At 44.4% G+C, this 14,222-nt stretch overlaps 1 protein-coding gene across 2 annotated transcripts in view; it reads left to right on the top strand.

Annotated features, from left to right (window-relative positions):
• Positions 1-14,222, top strand: part of LOC104590175 (uncharacterized) — a 68,709-nt gene that overhangs the window by 1,816 nt on the left and 52,671 nt on the right. The gene's annotated exons all lie outside the window — the stretch shown is intronic.

The following is a 14,222-nucleotide window of genomic DNA, read 5'->3' as shown; positions in this document are numbered from 1 at the left end:
ATACCAATTGTTACATACCTAATTGATACACCAAAAGCCCTAGGGCTGTTCAAACATGTCAAGTCAAGCTCTTTAATCATTAGGACTGTAGAAATCTCCAACTCATGACAACCACTTACAGCACCATTCTCAATAACCAGCCTCTAAGAAATAGGGAAATTCTCATGCAAAGGATACTTAACAAATTACTTGTCCTCCGGAAGAGTTATCCATCATTCTTTTTTACCCCTACCCCCATTCTCCTTTTTTCAAATTTTTATTGTTAAATTTGGCAAAAAATAGCTAAGTTCTATAAGATGGCATTCAGACATTAAAAAAGTTCTGAGAAGAGGGTGGTGTGAGTAGTTATTGAATGGGCTGGCAATCAATAAGATACAGCAGAAAGTCAAATGCTTGTTTGTAGAACAACTGTGAGTTTGTGAGACTTGTTCTTGCCCATACCTGTCCTTTAAATGATGTGGAGGATAGGAGGGCACGAAAGGCTGAAATATTCCACCAGCTTTACAATCTTTTTTGTTTTTGATAAATTTCCAACTTTACAATCTTACCCACCATATTGTAATGCTAAGAGAGGATTGTTCCATTAGAAGGATGATGTTGATCACCTTCGGCCTGTACTGAGGTTCAGTTTTCTGCAAGAAAACACAGAAAGAAAGGGATAAAACAGAAGAGAGAAGAGAGGAAGAGAAGAAGAGAAAAGGAGAGAAGAAGAATGAAAAGAAGGGAGCAGTTCTCACTATTCTGCTGCCCGGATTTTGTATTTATAGGTCTCTATCGTAAAGTAACTTAACAAAGACACCCCTGTTGACTAAGACACTACTTAACAGAATATAACAATAACTAATGTAGGCCCAACTAGTAAGCCTATGACAAGGCCTGAACTGATAAAACAAAGAAATAATTACTATACTGTTTCTCTACACTCCCCCTCAAGTTGGAATTGATATTTGTCATTCCCAACTTGCGTAAATCTGTCTCTAACTTGACCCTTATAACTGCTTTGGTGAAGACATCAACAAGTTGCATATTAGAGGCAACATACAGAAGGAAAACTTCTTGGGAGGCAACTCTTTCTCTAATAAAATGTCGATCCACCTCAATATGTTTGGTTCTACCATGCTGCATGGGATTATGAGCAATATTAATGGCGGCCTGGATATCACAATACAACATCAGTGGGCTTTCATATTCAACCTCTAACTCCTCAAGTAGTGATCTGTTGAGACCCAAACACCCCCTCCAGAACCCACTAGGGGAGTGGAGCAGGCCGCCACCTATCAGCCATTCACAAGAAGACAGAGGAGCCAGGTGGCAGAGCCCCAGAATTAGTTACACTCAGAGTTGGTTACTCTGCCACCTGAAGATTTTCCACCCATGTTATCTGCCAGAGTTAGTTATTCAGAAATCAGAGGATATTCCCTATGATATTACACCTGTAGGCCATCTATATAAGGCCATCATCACATAATGAAAGCAATGAATGATTCTCCCTTAGTTTTCCTCTCCTTGATTCCAGTTTCTTCCTTCCCTCCCTTCTCTCTTTTCTCTACATTTTCTGTTTCAGGAGGTCAAGCCTCCCTCGAAGAGGTTTCCGAGGTGAGCGGAAACTCACCAAGTTGGTATCAGAGCAAGGTTGCAGACCAGCTATGCCGCAGACAAGATCCTCTACCATGGAAGATAGAGTCGACCAACTTGAGATTGGGTTCTATCAGGTACTGAACAAACTCAGGGATCTCAAGGTGGTCATCTCTAACCTCGCCTCCCAACAACAATCCGGCGAGACCAGTCATCCAACAGGGGCCGATGCCTCTGTTTCCGGTAGCCAGGGAACTAGGGGTTACCCCACCAGAAAGGTTACTAAAATCAATTTTCCCAACTATTTCGGTGGAGATCCCATTCCTTGGATTTTCAGAGCAGAGAGATTCTTCGATTATCATGAAACCCCTGCACACCAGCGCGTCGCCATCGCTTCCATTCACCTAGAAGGCGATGCTATTCTCTGGCTTCAGTGGTATCGACAAACCCATCCTCAGGTAACTTGGGCGGAGTTCACAGAAGCCCTGTGCATCCGTTTTGGGCCGACGACGTTCGTGGATTACGACGAACTCCTCACTTGACTAAAATAGACCGGGACAGTAGCAGACTACCAGCTCGAGTTCGAAAGAATGGCGACCAGGGTACATGGATGGCCGGAGAAGGCTTTGGTAGGGTGTTTCGTGGGAGGTCTCAGAGAAGACATCCACCTGGAAGTGGGAGCTCTTCGACCAGCGACAGTCATGGCGGCGGTGGGTATGGCTCGCCTGTAAGAAGAGAAGATGGATAGCAGGCGCAGAACCAGCAAGCCTTCCTACCCGAATGTGAGGGCTCCCCAGCGGACCGAACAACAACCCATGAAACAAATTGGGGATTCTCAGAAGCCCATTCTGTCCAGGCCCACTGTGCCCTTCAAGCGCCTCTCATGGGCTGAGATGCAGGCCCGACGCGAGAAGGGCCTCTGCTACAATTGTGATGACAAGTTTGGACCAGGCCATAAGTGCCGAGTCCAGCGAGTGTTTCTCCTTCAGACAGAGGAAGAACCGGAAGAAAACATAGAAGACTGTGAACTGATCTCAGTTGAACCAGAACCGGGGGGAGCCGAGATCTCCTTACACGACCTCATGGACCTCAACCCTCTTCAGTCCATGCGAGTAGAAGGAAGGTTGGTGGGCCGATCTGTGATGATCTTGATTGACAGTGGCTCAACCCTGAATTTCATCACTTGTCGATTAGCAAGGCAACTAGGTATGTCTATACAACCCACTCCACTCTTTTCAATCTATGTGGCTAATGGAAGTCAGTTGACATGTGATGGTGTGTGCAAGAAGGAAAGGATCCTTATACAAGGCCACTATTTTGTGGTGGATCTCCACCAATTGGATTTCTTAGGGGCTGATATTATTCTAGGAATTCATTGGTTACGTGGCCTAGGGCCGGCACTGTGTGATTGGGCCAAAATGACAATGGACTTTTATCAAGATGGTCAAACTTTCCATCTCCAAGGGGTGCGACCTCCGAGTCCCCAAGGTGATATTGTAACTTCCATATTACGGGCCTCCAAGGATACTGGACAGCCCTTATTTATGCACTTAGGCATGCAGCCACAGTTCCAACTTTAAACAATCAAGGCTGTGACCAGCCCATGGATGCCCAACACGAGGCACTATGATCGATACTCGATCAGTTTGTTGATGTGTTCAAGGAACCAAGCCAATTACCTCCACCCCAGGCCCATGACCATCAGATACCCCTCTTACCAAATTCTAAACCGGCCAATGTGAGGCCATATAGATACCCCTATTTCCAGAAGCTAGAAATTGAGAAGGCGGTAAGAGAGCTAATGAACAAAGGGCATATACAAACCAGCACCAGCCCATTTTCATCCCCTATACTCCTAGTAAAAAAGAAGGATGGTAGTTGGCGGTTTTGTGTAAATTACCGAGCCCTTAATCAGATTACAGTGAAGGACAAGTTCCCGATACCCCTCATTGATGAACTGTTGGATGAGTTAGGAGAAGCACAGGTGTTCTCCAAACTAGATCTGCGATCCGGGTACCATCAGATCCGGGTTCGCTAGGCCGACATCCACAAGACCGCTTTCCGAACCCATGATGGCCATTATGAGTTCCTGGTTATGCTGTTTGGGCTCACCAACGCCCCCTCCACCTTCCAGGCCCTTATGAATGACATTTTCAGGCCTTTCTTAAGGCAATTTGTTTTAGTATTCTTCGATGACATTCTGGTTTACAGCAGGGACTGGGGCACCCATATGGAACATCTGAGACTTACCCTCACCACTCTAAAGGAGCATCAATTACATGCCAAAATGACCAAGTGTTCTTTTGGACAAAAACAAATACAATACTTAGGCCATGTGGTTGCAGCAGGGCGGGTCATGGCAGACTACTGTTAAGTCTCTCAGGGTTTCCTTGGGCTTACAAGGTATTATAGGCGTTTCATTAAGGGGTATGGGCTCATGGACGCTCCTCTAACGCACCTGTTGAAGAAGGATTCTTTCAGATGGGCTGATGAAGCCCCACGGGCCTTTGAAGACTTGAAGACAGTAGTTTCGAGCCCTCCAGTCCTTACTCTTCCAGATTTCACTCAGCCCTTTGAGATTGAGTGTGATGCCTCAGGTGCAAGGGTGGGGGTTGTCCTGATGCGGAAGGGACAGCCCATTGCTTACTTCAGCAAGGCCTTATCAGCCGCCCACCAGAACCAGTCCACTTATGTCAAGGAGATGATGGCAGTGGTAATGGCAGTCCATAAATGGCGTACCTATCTATTGGGGCGCCAATTTATCATAAGGTTAGACCAACGAAGTCTGAAATTTATAGCATAACAAAGAGTGCACACTCCAGGGCAGCAAAAGTGGCTTAGTAAACTGATGGGCTTCAACTACCGAATAGAGTATAAACCTGGGCCTGCTAACAGGGTAGCTGATGCCTTATCACGGGTAGAAGAGCTGGCCCAACTAACCTACTCTCAACCCAGTTTTCCCTTGTTTGAAACCATAAGGCAAGAAGCAAGGACTGATCCGCAGCTGCAGGACATTAGGGAAAAATTAAGGCAGAACCCTTCCCAGGTTGCAGGGTACCAAATTGTGGGACCAGACCTCTTCTTCGAGGGACGGTTCGTGATTGCTCCAAATTCCAGCCACAAAACTGAACTATTGAAGTTGTTTCATGATTCCTCCTTGGGAGGACATTCAGGAGTGCTAAGGACTCTAAAGAGGCTCAACAGCCACTACCATTGGGTAGGTATGCGCAAGGATGTTTACACTATGTATCTGAATGCCAGACCTGTCAACGGCAGAAATACTCCTCACAGTCTCCCGCAGGCCTCCTACAGCCCCTCAAGATTCCAGAGCAAGTATGGGAAGACCTCTCCATGGACTTCATCACCGGACTTCCCCGTTCTTTAGGGAAGGAAGTTATCATGGTAGTAGTTGACCGTCTCACCAAGTATAGCCATTTCTCTGCCCTGCCTCACCCTTACATTGCAGCAACGGTGGTTGACATCTTCATACGGGACGTCGCCAAATTGCATGGGACACCAAGATCCATTGTGTCGGACCGTGACCCTGCCTTCTTGAGTTCATTCTGGAAGGAATACTTCCGATTGCAAGGAACCCAACTGCACCCGTCCACAAGTTACCACCCCCAGACGGATGGACAGATTGAAGTTCTTAATCGGTGCTTAGAAGCCTACCTGAGGTGCTTCATAGGGGAGAAGCCCAAACAGTGGGCTCACTGGCTTCCGTGGGCAGAATACTGGTACAACACAACTTATCAGCCAGCAGCAGGAATGACACCCTTCAAGGCTCTATATGGTAGAGAACCTCCTCCCATATTACCTTATGAATTTGGGTCGGCTAAAATGGCAGAAGTAGAGACTCGCCTACTAGCTAGAGATGAGATCCTTAGACTGCTCAAGGCCAACTTGACTAAAGCCCAGCAAAAGATGAAGGCCTACTATGACTCTCATCACCGCCCACTAGAGTTTCAGGTAGGTGATTTTGTCTACCTTAAGCTCCAACCTTACCGCCAGGTCTCAGTGATGAGACGGGCTTGGCACAAGCTAGCTCCCAGATATTATGGGCCCTATAAGGTGCTGGAGAGAGTGGGCCTTGTTGCTTACAGATTGGATCTCCCTGCTACCTCGAAGCTACACCCGGTGTTTCACATTTCACTTCTCAGGAAAGCTGTGGGGAATCATACCCCTATCTCACCGAACTTACCCCAATTTACAGATGAAGGGGACATTTACACGGAGCCTGTCAAGATTGTGGATTTCCGATGGGTTCGGCGAGGAGGGCAGGTGGTGCCAAAAGCCAAGGTTGAATGGGCCGGTCTGCTTCCAGAAGAGGCCACATGGGAACCTTATCTAAGGCTGAATGAGAGGTTTCCCAACCTAGACCTTGAGGGCAAGGTCAGTGCTAAGGGGGGAGGAACTGTTGAGACCCAAACACCCCCTCCAGAACCCACTAGGGGAGTGGAGCAGGCCGCCACCTATCAGCCATTCACAAGAAGATAGAGGAGCCAGGCGGCAGAGCCCCAGAATTAGTTACACTCAGAGTTGGTTACTCTGCCACCTGAAGATTTTCCACCCATGTTATCTGCCAGAGTTAGTTATTCAGAAATCAGAGGATATTCCCTATGATATTACACCTGTAGGCCATCTATATAAGGCCATCATCACATAATGAAAGCAATGAATGATTCTCCCTTAGTTTTCCTCTCCTTGATTCCAGTTTCTTCTTTCCCTCCCTTCTCTCTTTTCTCTCCATTTTCTGTTTCAGGAGGTCAAGCCTCCCTCGAAGAGGTTTCCGAGGTGAGCGGAAACTCACCATGATCTCAGCCATAACACTTCAGCCACCCCATTAGCCATAGATTTGTACTCTGCTTTAGCATTAGAGTGGGCAAAACATTTTGCTTTTTACTTTTCCAAGAAACCAGATTGCCTCCAACAAGAGCACAGAACCCTAAGGTAGATCTCCTATCATCCACACAACCAGCCCAATCTGCATTAATGTACACTTCTATCTTCATGTGACCATTATTCTTGAAGAGTATACCTCTGCCTGGACACCTCTTCAAGTAGGCATGTATCCTTTCATCTGCAAGAAGATGGGATGTTTTGGGAGACTGCATATATTGACTAACTACACTAACAACATCAGAAATATCTAGTCGTGTTAGGCAAAGGAAGAGAAGCTTTCCAGTCAGTCTTTGATACATGGCTTTATCTTCAAGTGGCTCACCTCTTTCTGCATTTATCTTGTGATTCGGCTCAACTGGTGTGTCTACTGATTTAACTCTCAAATTTTCAACTTTTAGGGGATCAAGGGCATATTTCCTCTGAGAGATGAAGATGCCATGCTTAGATATAGCCACTTTAATTCCCAGGAAATATCGCAAATCACTCAGATCTTTCACTTCAAACTCCTTACTAAGCAACTTCTTGAGGGAATCAATCTCATCACTATCATTGCCTGTTACCACAATATCATCAATATATATAGCCAGGAACCTGTTTTGTTAAAAAATAGGGTGTCATTTGATTGAGACTGTACATAGCCAAAATTTTCCAAGGCACGTATAAACTTGTCAAACCATTTCCTTGGGGACTATTTCAAACCATACAAAGCTGTTTTAAGTCAGTAGACTTTCTTTCCATTATCTTTATCATAGAAACCAGGGGGCAACTACATATATACTTCTTCCTGGAGGTCACCATTCAAAAAAGCATTCTTAACATCCATCTGGAACAATGACCATGAGAAGTTTGCAACAAGTGACAACAACACTCTAATCGTGTTCATTTTGGCAACTAGTGCAAAGGTTTCTACATAATCAATACCATAAGCCTGTGTGTATCCCTTAGCAATTAGTCGGGCTCTATATCTTTTAAATGGAGCCATCTGCATTGTACTTCATAGTAAATATCCATCTACGCTCAACCGGTTTCTTCCCTTTTAGTTGATCTACTAGCTCACACGTATCATTTTTGATAAGTGCATCCATCTCTATCTTCATTGTTTCTTTCCACTCAGGTACTACTAGGGTTTCATGCACTATTTTGGGAATGGGTACAACAACAATGGGCACCAAAAAGGACTTGTATGAAGGTGAGAGGTGGTCATAAGAAGGAAACTGAGAGATGCAATGGGTAGTCGATGAGGTGCAACAACGTTTCCCTTTGCGTATTGCAATAGGAAGGTCAAGATCATCTATGGGTGGTTGAGGTTCAATGGTGGTGGTAGGCATATCTTCTATAGCAATTGTGTGTATAGATGGTGTAATACTTGAATATGGAGCTTCAAAAGTGATTGGAAGTGGCCTGGACTGCTCAATCATTGGAACTAACTTGATTCCACCATCGTCTATGAAACATCCTCAACTCCTTGCACTTCTGACAGGCCCTCACTACTCTCCCCCTTAGTGATAGGAATAGGCAAAGGGACTTCTTGAGCAAAAACACCCTACTCACCACTTTTCCTCTGAGAAGAAATCCTAGAATAATAAGGGATATCTTCAAAGAAAGTAATATTCATAGACACAAAACAAGTCCTAGTGACAAGATCATAATAGCAATACCCTTTTTGATTTTGTGCATACCTAAGAAAAATACACTTGGCTGCCTTAGGATCAAATTTGGAACGGTGAGGTCCAAGGATTTGAACAAAACAAGTTCATCCAAAGGTCTTAAGGGGAATGGTGAATTGGTCCTTATCGGAGTACAACAGGTTAAAAGGAACTTTTGTGTCTAAAACCTGTGAATGAACTCTATTAATAAGATAAACAACAGTGTGGATGGCATCCCCCCCAAAAAAACAAATAGGGACATTAGAATTCAACATGATGCTCCTAGCAACTTCCAAATGTGTCTATTCTTTCTCTCAGCTACTCCATTTTGATGGGGTGTATGAGTACAAGTACTCTGATGAATAACCCCATACTCATGGAGATATGAGGCCAAGGGCTTTGCAAAATACTCTTTGGCATTATCAGATCTAAGATTTTTTATTCTGATTCCAAATTGGGTCAAAACCATCTAGTGGAATGCATGGGTTAAGGTGGGTACCTCATCTCGAGAACGCATAAGATAAACCCAAGAAAAATGGGAGTAATCATCCACAAATAGAAGGAAATATCTGTACCCATCCATTGTAATAATGTGATATGGTCCCCAAACATCGGTATGCACAATTTCAAAAGTAACAATGCATCTTTTATTTTATTTTTTGATAATTAACAATGCTTCTTTTGTTACTCAAGGAATAAGTTGATCTACAATGCTTTGCAAGTTCACAACTCTCACACATCAAACTAGACACTTGGATTGACTTAAACAAAGTAGGAAAAAGACTCTTTAAAGACTCTTTAAAGACTCAAAAGACAAATGACCCAACCGATTATGCTAGAGCATAATTTGACTCACAGACTGAGACATAAAAGACTTTGCAACCTCTTTCATCTACCTAGGTGGATACTCAAGTAAGTAGATTCCATTTGCCTCATGTCTAGTCCCAATCACCTCGTCACCAGATCTTGAAAGACATAATGATCAAGGAAGAAGATTATTAAGCAATTTTGGTTTTTAGTAATGCTACTCACTAAAATCAGGTTATTGTTGAATTTGGGGACATGGAGGACAGAAGACAAGGAGATGGAATCAAACACTCTGATATCTCCCTTGCCAGAAATAGGTATAAGGGAGCCACCAGCAATAGAAACCTTGTCTTTGCCCGAAGATAATGAGTAGAAAGTAAATACAGAAGATAAACTAGTCATGTGGTCAGAAGCTCCTGAATCAATAATCCACAGGGGGCTAAAGTTACTTGGGGCTAAAGCATTATAGACAGTAGCTCTTGTACTTGAGTGAGCAAAAGCTAGGGTGGGAGTAGTAGCAGTAGCTGATCCTAATGACTAGGCTGATTCTGAGGCTCTAACTTCACACTCTAATTGAGTTAAGGCAGGTCTGACTACAGCTAAGGAATCTAGGGATGTGGATTTTGTAGTAGAGGAAGATGCACCATTAGAAGTTGTTAGCGTAGGGGTATTTCTGTCTTTATACCTAGATTAATGTTGCTGATCTGTAATGTTGTGTTGTAACCAGTGCTCCTAACTTAAGTAAGGGTACATAGGTCTTTTCAATTATTTTTAATAATATAAATACTGCCTGGCCGACTGGGAGATGTCATATTGAGTCTTCTAGTTCGAACCAGAATTTCTCTCTTCTCTCTTTCTCTCTTTCTCTCTTTCTTCCACCTTTCTCCTTCTACATAACTGATCTCAGACAGACAGAACACTAAGGCAGAACTGAATTATAACATGGTATCAGAGCCAGGTTGAATATGCCTAGATTTCTGCTTGCCTAGGTTTCTATTCTCTGCGCACCCTATCTAGGGTTTTCCCTCTTTTTTCTGCATTCGATTGGAGATAAGGGAAAGGGCTGAAAAGGAGTGATCGCCCTCTTCCCTTGGAGGTTTCTATGCCTCCAGTCAGGTTGTATGTGGTCGGTGGCTGTGTGTGCAGTGACTGTCGTGTGTGGACTGATTTCCTGCCCGTATGGTTGTTACTTCAGTGATAAGGTAAGAGATCTCAGTGCATAATATCTGTTATGGATTAAATAGGAAGTGTGTTTCAGACCATGTGCTAGGGTTTCGGACAGTAATGTGCTAGGGTTTATGCTGGTTTCTTTATGCATTTCGAAGGAAGAGATATGATCATATAGTGGTGAGATTTCAGGTAGTTGTAGGAGTAGGGTTTGTGGTGTAAAGAGCACACTTTTCAGCAACAACAAGTGCTGAAATCAGTGTGACAGGTGTGATTTAGGGTTTGTGGTGTAAAGAGCACACATTCCAGCAACAATAAGTGCTGCAATCAGTGTGACAGGTGTGACCTAGTGGTGTGTAGTGTGCAGATCTCAGTGATAATAGAATTCAGCAAGTGTGCAGAATTGGTGATAACATAATGGGAGATAATAGTGAGTATAAACCTAGTGTGATGGTGCCTACAGACTACCTGAATGTTCAGATGACCTCCATTAAATTAAATGGAGAGAATTATGTGCCTTGGGCTAAATCCGTCGAAGTCTTTCTGAAGGCAAAGAAGAAGGTAAAACACATCAGAGAGGAGAAACCCTCCTCTGACTCTCACGAGTATGAAGACTGGGAGCAAGAGGATGCTCAGATCATCACATGGTTGTGGAACAGTATGGAACTCAAGATTAGTGTGAACTTCATGTTTCTTGATACTGCCAAAGATGTGTGGGGCCATGCGAAGAAATTGTATTCGGGGTAGGACAATACAACCAGAGTTTATCAGCTGTATCAAGAGTACTTTAACCTGCAACAGGGCAATCAGAGTCTTGAGGAGTACTATGCCAACATGAGAAACATACGTAATGAGTTGAATGTTTATCATCCTCTCACTTCTGATGTCAAGATTCAACAACAACAGAGAGAGCAGCTTGATGTGACCAGATTTTTGGTGGGACTAAAGTCTGAATATGAACCAGTACGGGCTTAGATATTAGGAGGATAAGCTCTTCCCTCCTTAAAAGAGGTATTTGCTCGACTCCGGAGGATTTCTATCGGATCTACTGAGAACTCTAATATCTCAGATAGATTTGCCTTTGCTGTATCGAGAGGCCGTGGTGTTAGAGGTGGAGCTAGGGGAGCTCAGTCTGGTCGTGGTGGTGGTAGTGGTTCTGCGTATGGCCAAAGTGGCAATGGTGGGTCTACTCATAATCGTGGTGGTGGTCGTACTGGGGGCAGAGATTCAGGGGGAGCCTGTGGTAGAGGACGTGGCTCAGGCCCGAGGAATTGCACTCATTGTGGTATGGATGGACATACCATCAACTATTGTTATGATCTACATGGTCCTCCCTCAACCTGGGCCAATCATGCCGCGACCGGTGACTCAAGTTCCAGCTTTAGACAGGAGAATCATTCATCTGATCAGATGCCTCCTACATCCACAGATGGTCCCGTGAAGGAGATGGTGAGTGTTCCCCGTGATGAATATGAGAGGTTTATCCAATCACAGCAGAACACGGCGACTTTCGCTCACTCAGGTATGGCTTGTCTGGCATCCATACCCAATCCCTGGATCATTGACTCTGGAGCCTCCGATCACATGACTAGAACTCCAGGTGTTTTTTTCCTCCTTATCTCATTGCTCAACATCACAATCTGTCACCCTTGCTAATGGTTCCACATCCTCAATTTGTGGTGTGGGTAATGTTGACCTAGATCCTGTATCCCTCTCCTCAGTTCTGTATGTTCCTAAATTGCCTTTTAACTTTATGTCTGTTAGTAAGTTGACCAAATCACTTAACTGCTCCATTATCTTTTATCCTTCTATGTGTGTTTTTCAGGATCTCAAGACGGGGATGAAGATTGGTGGAGGGCATGAAGCAGGTGGACTGTATTATCTTGACGGTGGTGGCGGTAGAACTTCAACAGCTCTCCAATCATCTCTTTCTCCTCTCCAGTGGCACTGCCAATTTGGTCATCCGTCGCTAAAAGTCTTGAAGTCCTTGGTTCCGTCCTTGAGTCAGCTTTCTGTTTTGGATTGTGAGTCGTGTCAGTTTGGGAAACACCATTGTGTTCGCTTTAGTTCTAGGGTTGATAACTGTGTGTCGAGTCATTTTTCTTTAGTTCATTCAGATGTTTGGGGTCCTTATAAAGTGATGTCATATAATGGATACAGATATTTTGTCATTTTTGTGGATGATTTTTCAAGGATGACGTGGCTCTATTTAATGAAAGAAAGAAGTGAATTGTTTACCATTTTTTAGAAATTTTATGCTGAGATTCGTAACCAATTTGGTACCCACATCAAAGTTTTCCGTTCTGATAATGGCCACGAATATTTATCCTCATCATTTCAGGAATACCTGGACCAACACGACATTATACATCAGACCTCGTGTACCTACACCCTACAACAAAACGGGGTGGCTGAGAGAAAGAATCGCCATCTCCTTGAAACAGCAAGATCCCTCATGCATCACATGCATGTTCCCAAACCTTTTTGGAGTGATGCAGTGCTTACTTCTTGCTTTCTGATTAATCGGATGCCCACGTTCATCCTTGATGGTCATTCTCCGTTTCAGGTCTTGTTTCCCACTTTGTCTCCGTTTCCTCTTACGCCGAGAGTTTTTGGGTGTGTCTGCTTCGTCCATAATCTGGGTCCCGGGAATGACAAGTTCGATGCCCGTTCTCTCAAGTGCATCTTCCTTGGCTATTCTCGGACCTAGAAAGGGTATAGGTGTTACCATCCTGGTTCTCGACGGTCATTTGTGTGTGCTGATGTCACCTTCTTTGAGTCTACTCTGTTCTTTTTGGGGTCCGGTGATTCTTCTTCCTCCTTATCACCTCCTTCTCTTCCACTTCCCGTTGTCGACCCTCCTTCCTTTGTTCCAGCCATGACCAAACCCTTGCCTCTGGTGCCACCACTTGTTGAACGCCCACCTATCCGTCATGTGTATACACATTGCCCACGCGCACCAGCTACTACTCCTCCGGCTACATCTCCGTCGACGGATCCAGCACCAGGCCCGCACTTAGCATCTGAGCTTGATCTACCCATTGCTTTGCGGAAAGGTAAACGTACTTGCACGCTTCATCCCATTTCTAATTATGTTTTCTTACTCACCTTTCCGCTTCCCATCGCCAGTTTGTCACCCTGTTATCATCAGTTGTTGTCCCTAAAGATGTCCAGGAAGCCTTTGCCTCTTCAGGGTGGTGCCGAGCCATGGAAGAACTCTCAGCCTTTCATCATAATCATACTTGGGACCTCACTGCTCTTCCTCCTAGGAAGCAAGCTGTTGGTTGTAAATGGGTTTATACGGTTAAGTATTTGCCTGATGGTAGTGTTGAACGCCTGAAAGCGCGATTGGTTGCAAAAGGGTACTCCCAAACCTATGGTATTGACTACACAGAGACCTTCTCACCGGTTGCTAAGATAGGGTCAGTTCGTGTTGTGATCTCTCTTGCAGCCATGTATGAGTGGCCACTATATCAGCTTGATATCAAGAATGCTTTTTTGCATGGTGACTTACTCGAGGAGGTCTATATGGAGCAACCTCTAGGGTTTGTTGCTCAGGGGGAGGATGGTAAGGTGTGCAGACTAAGGAAGGCTATATATGGGCTTAAACAGTCTCCTCGAGCATGGTTTGGTAGGTTCAGGGAGGTGGTAAAGAAGTTTGGTATGAAACAGTGCAAAGTTGACCATTCTGTATTTAGTCATGACTCTCCGGGAGGAAAAATACTATTGGTGGTGTATGTAGATGATATTGTTATTACTGGGAATGATAACATTGGTATTGACAGGCTGAAGACTTATCTGCAGGATCACTTTCAGACAAAGGATCTAGGTAAGCTGAAATACTTCTTGGGGATAGAGGTAGCAAGATCCAAGTATGGTATTAACCTGTGCCAGAGAAAATATGTGCTTGATTTGCTGGAAGAAACAGGCTTGTTGGGTGCCAAACCAGCTGAAACACCCATAGACACAAATACCAAGCTAAGCAGTGATATGAGTGAAGTGTTTGAAGACCCTGGCAAATACCGACGACTTGTGGGCAAACTGAACTACCTAACCATTTTTAGACCAGACATCTCATTTGCGGTTAGTGTGGTAAGCCAGTTCATGCAAAAACCTCTGATTCCT

The sequence above is a fragment of the Nelumbo nucifera genome, chromosome 1, assembly GCF_055504915.1.
Source record: "Nelumbo nucifera cultivar China Antique chromosome 1, China Antique-T2T, whole genome shotgun sequence".
In the NCBI taxonomy this organism is placed as follows: Eukaryota; Viridiplantae; Streptophyta; class Magnoliopsida; order Proteales; family Nelumbonaceae; genus Nelumbo; species Nelumbo nucifera.
This window is presented reverse-complemented; position numbering and strand designations above follow the sequence as displayed.